Source organism: Alligator sinensis, unplaced genomic scaffold, assembly GCF_000455745.1.
Source record: "Alligator sinensis unplaced genomic scaffold, ASM45574v1 scaffold420_1, whole genome shotgun sequence".
NCBI lineage: Eukaryota > Metazoa > Chordata > Crocodylia > Alligatoridae > Alligator > Alligator sinensis.
Genome location: NW_005842298.1, coordinates 694,120 through 699,603, shown reverse-complemented (window position 1 = coordinate 699,603; position 5,484 = coordinate 694,120). Strand labels below are relative to the sequence as shown.

Here is a 5,484-nt window from a genome sequence, read left to right as displayed (position 1 = left end):
TTCCCTACAGGCTTATTGTAGATGAGTGACTTTATTAGGCAAGTACAGCAACGGAGGGTTTTTTCTGTGAATACAAGAAAGATAAGAACTTGGTGTTAATATGTGGTTGCAAATGTCAGTTAACCAGAGATCCCAGAAGATGGCAAACAAGAAATATAATAGTACCTGAAGTACAATCAGAAAGTTATTGGGGATTCTGGGGACATAAGAATATAATATTTGAAAGGGCAGCAACAGTTAAAGTCTCTACAAAAAGTAGAGGTGTGGGGTATAGGTGGGGCAGGGGAGGAATTGTTTTGTTTTACTTTCTCCTACTCTAATCTCACTGATTATGAGTGGATCTGGTGAGCCAAATTGCTGAGCAAATCATCAGTGGTTTACCAGGATGGCTAGCTGAGTGTTCCAAGCAGGACTTAACATGCAAAAAAAAAAAAAAAAAAGGATCCCCTTCATGGTTGAGTCAAACTTACAGGTAGTTTGCTAATCAAGGAAGAGAAGGAAGCAGACAAGCAGAGAAGTTCATCTCCCATCAAGATCTGCAAAGTTGAGATGATTCCGTCTGGCAAATGTAAGCTACATTTGGGTCAGCTGCATTTGTGCCAGCAGTCGGTAGTTGCTGCATGCAGAGATCATGTACTGTAGCTGTAAAACTGTAAGCCAGAAATATGCTACACAGGCTCTAGGAGGAAGGGTGAGTGGGAGGGAGAAGTGGAAATCTCTCAGCAGCTTTTGTTGTCTAATTTCCTCCTGTGTTTTATTTGGATAAAAATCCACTTTGACTTGGGTAGTGTCTGAATCCAGAATGTGTAAATGAATTTATATGACCACTTTGAATATACATGCTCTGAGGGAGAGGATTAATGCATAGTACAGCTTTCAAAAAATACTTGGTCCTTCTCTGCTTTGCTCAGAATGGAGGCAGATAGATAAGAGTTCTAACAGGCATTTTTGCATTAGTATAATATAGGGCCTAATCTGCATTAGGAGCATTGCTGAACTCATGGAGAAACTTAAAATTGGACCTGGCAGGCTATAATGTTCACTAGTCTTCCTCCTCGTTTAATTTATAATGCTAGCTAGGTGGGATGCTGCTAAGAAATTTGGCTCCTCTACAGATGTGATCAGTTGTTAAGCCAATCAGTAAATTTAGGAAACTCCTAATGGAATTCCATTCAGCCAAGTCTGTTAACAATTATCACATGATGCATGAAGCATTGCTTTGAGAGGAAACTAAAGACAAGCCACCCCATTTCTCAGGGAATATTACATCATAATTAACAGAGGAGGGCAGCTGTTTATGTTGGGACATAGGGTATCACCTATGCTTTGTCCAAAATGTGCATCAGTTGGCTTGAGGTTATAAAAAGTTCTTGTTTCTGTCACATACTGAAAAATCAGTACGCGTCATTTTGGGTTTCATGGATTAATTCAGTAAAACATCATTAATTCAAGATGAAGACTAAGAGATTTACTGCAAACTATTTATTTTATAACAAGTAGCGGGGGGGAGGACACACTAGGGGCTTTAATTGACTTCAACATTTTGTTGTTTAGTTTAATGTATGTGCTGAAAATGGTATATATTATACCTGGTAAAATAATCAGGTCTTCACAAGACAGTATCTTACTACCAACTTTCTGTTACATTTCTTGAAAAAGCTGCAGATGCAGCCCTTTGTACAGATTTTAAAATATAACTATATGGATAAAGTATATCAAGTACCTACATAGATTGGGTATGTTAAGTAAAAATTGTTCTTGATTCCTTAAACATATTAAGGAAGAAGTAGAGGTGACAAGCTATTAGAAAAAACAATGTTGTTTTTTTTTAATTTTCATATGAAGGTACAGGAGACCACGATAGTCTGGGGAATATGAATACAATGGCAGTATCATAAGTAATAGGTATCTATCTTTGTAACAGGTTTTTAATTCATTAGCTATGGTCCACTTGGGGCTGAAACTTGGCACATGATTTTGTGGTATAAAGGCTTAACAATGTTTAAATCACTTACAGAATGAGGTAGTAAAAGGAGGTAGAAGGCTAGATTTTTAGGTGCTGTTAATGCCATTGAGCCAAACAGCTTATTGGTTCTAAATGAAATTCCACAAACTATTTGGCCTGGGTGGGGGGTTCATTAAATTTGAAACAGGTAAAATAAAGGGATCACTGTTCAAAACCATTAACTTGACCCAATTTAAAATAGCTGCAATCAGGTGATGAAACCATTAAGCATTAGAACATTAGTATAACTTTATTATTTATGTGTATGTGGCACAGTAAAAACCAAATGCGCTGATGGTGCTCAAGACCTGAATAAAAGCACTTGTTTTCTCCAGTAAAAATGATTTATATGTGGTTAGAGCAGAATAAACAAACTTACATACCTTAAATACAACTGTGTATCCACTCAGCAAAAAGGATTTACCCGAGGAAATGGGGGAGAGATTTCCTGGAAGTCAACCTAGGGTTAACTACAAAGCTGTGGAGCTTGGAGCAAATTGCAACAAATATCCAGAGTAGCCTTCTTATATGTTAGCTATTTCAAATTTATGCGCAATCAAATGTTTAAAAAAATCTAGTCTTTCTTTTGTGGGGATTGTAGCACCCCAGCCCAACCAAGGACCCTGGTGGGAGTGGAAAAATGAAAAGGTGAGGCCTTAGCTACTGTCCCATTGTGACACCCCTCTCTCTCAAGTTATTGTTATTGTTAGTAGAGATGCTGGGGAAGTGGGTGCTGATTTTTTCTTTCTGAGACATCCCTCCTGAAGTGGTGGTAAGGAGCAGAGAAAGGCCCCTGCCTTTCAGAAGAGGTAGGTTCTTTAGCTTTGCTTGGCTATCATCAGGAGAGAGAACAATCTATTCTGGGAGGCATGTGGTAGTTTGGCACACAGGTGAGAGGGAGAGGTTTTGTTGGAGCACTGTGGGGAGACAAAACTTACTTTGGAGATGTAATCCACAAGCAGATGGCCAGTTGTGGAACTGCAGTGAGAACTAGAAGATAAATGTTTCCAATCCTAGCCTATTTCCAGTCCTAGCTTAGGAATACCGTGCTAAAAACAGCCCCATTCACCTCATTTGACACCATGTAAAGTTTGCTTTATGCTTAGCAATTTTTTTTAAAGGGGGGGGGATTGTGTGCACACATACATATGAAATTTTCTTGCACAGTGTTGAGATTTAATTAACATGGGAAGATATGAAACTCCTTCTATGAGCTGTACATTAATGTGCATCTGGTGGTTATATTTTGGGGATGCAAGGTCAATCCATTTAAGCTACCACTCCACTGAAAATCACCCAACCTGTATAAAAAATTATATATCAGACTATCAATATGTGCAACCTACTGGCATTTGTCACAGGTTAAGTTAGTTAATTAAAAACTTAAACCCCTCTAAAGCTGTGGGTGTTCAGCGGGTTAGAATTCCTTTCTTATTTTGCCTCTGCTTTTCCAGCAACTTCTGTGGTTCAGTCTTTGCCTCTTCATTTATTATTTATACAGTTTACATAAGGGGTTTCTTGACAGAGAAGAATTAATTTCTGCGAAGAATTGAAAATCCCTTGTGAAACTTTTTAAACTGGATTTAGGCTGCTTTGAATCCCTAATGTTCTCATCAGTGTAAATCAATCTTACCCATTCCATTAGGTTTCTTTTTCTCTTTCTCCAGATAGACTTGCCAAAGCTGTCCAGCACCAGCTGTTTGAATGATGTATTTAATCACTGACACCCCTAGCTCTCCAACTGCATTTATCAGTGCTAAAGATGAAACTGCATTATAAGGTGTGTTAAGCAACATGAAGGCTGCAGAAACAATTGAAAAAGAGAAATGTTGCCTAACAATTCAGGTTGGAATGATTATTCAGTTCCAAAGGTAGGGCAAAAGTTTAGAGTTAAATCTAGGTTTTTTTCATAAAATTATTCTGCCCTCTGATGAGGTGGTTGGTAGGAGATCTTGGCTCCTGATACTTAACTACAGTGTGAAAGAGATCCCACACTTGCCTATAGAGCCTGTGCACTTCTAAGAACTGAATTTAGTATTGCCTTTGTAACACTGTCTGCTATGCCATCTGTGGTGTGAGCTGCAGCGTGTTTAAATAGGTAACATTATATGGAGCAGTGATGTGTATTAATTTGTTCCTTGTACTGTCCACATTCACTGCTAAACTCCCTTTATTTAATAGCTTTCACCTGGAAAGCAATAAACTTCATCTGTGCATCTTCCCCTTGTTCTAGGCCTCTTTCTGGCTTGAATGGAAAAAAAAATTAACACGATATTAGTTGGCTTACATTTAATTAAGGGAATGGGGAAGAAGAACATCTGTGTTAAAAGCAGAGAGCGTCTGGCCTTTATGGGTACATCCAGACAAGCCCGCACATGCCTCTTGCGGCATCTCACACCCCTTTGAGACACTGTAAGAGGCAAGTGTGGAAACAAAAAAAGTTCCCCTCACTGCAAATTTTCAGTGGGGGGGGGGCAAAATTAGACCCCTGGGGTCAAACAATACCTGGGACAAAAAAACAGGTCAGGGCATGGTCCCGGATCATGCCCATAGGCAACCAGAGGCTCGGTCCTCCACAGAGATGCTCTAGTAGCCTGTCAGAGCATCTCTATGGTTGGCCCTTTTCCCGATTGTGAAGCACGCTGCCTGCCCGTGTGGGGCAGGCAGCAGTGTAAGCTACAGGGACCTGGACCTGGCTTCTGCCAGGTAAGTAGGGGCTTGGGGGGCTGAAGGAGGGGGGAGGGGACCTTGGAGGAGGCCCTGCTCAGCCCTGTTCCTTCCCCCAACTCCCCATTCATTCCCCCCACCCCCAGTTCATTCCCCCAGTCCCCCCACACTCACCCATCAGTAGCAGAGAAGGAGCAGAAGGCTAGAGAGAGCAGGGGAATGTCTCCAGCTCATTTCCAGGGACTTGTCTCCAGCCCCCTGCTCATTCTCCTGCTCAACTCCAGCCTTGGGAGGCTGGAGGTGAGCAGGAGGTGGGAGAGGGAGACCTGGAGACATTCTCCTGCTTGTTTCCCTGCTCATCTCCAGCCTCCCAAGGCTGGAGATGAGCAGGGGAACAAGCAGGAGGCTGTCTCCAGCCTCCTACTTGTTCCCCTACTATCTCCAGCCTCCCAAGGGAGGTGGGGGGAATGAATGGGGAGAAGGGGAATGAACAGGGAGCTGAGGGAACCAGCGGGAGTTGGGGGTGGGGGGAACAAGCCTCCTGCTTGTTCTCCTATTCTCTCCAGCCTCCTGCTTGTTCTCCTCTCCAGCCTCGGGAGGCTGAAGAGGAGCAGAGGCCTGAAGACCATGGGGGAGGGGGAGGCTAGGACCCTGCAGGCAGGGTAGTTCATGTGCTGTGTAGGGGGCAGGAGACCACTGGCAGAGCATAGGCAGTGCACGTGGGTGCACCCCCTCAATTGCTGCTTGCCACTGCCCCTGCCACCGGCAGCATCTGTGGGCAGTCAGCGATCGCCCCCTGCCCCCCCCCTTGC

At 42.7% G+C, this 5,484-nt stretch overlaps 1 protein-coding gene across 19 annotated transcripts in view; it reads left to right on the top strand.

Annotated features, from left to right (window-relative positions):
- The window catches only part of TRIO (trio Rho guanine nucleotide exchange factor), a 466,181-nt gene that overhangs the window by 354,154 nt on the left and 106,543 nt on the right, over positions 1-5,484 (top strand). The gene's annotated exons all lie outside the window — the stretch shown is intronic.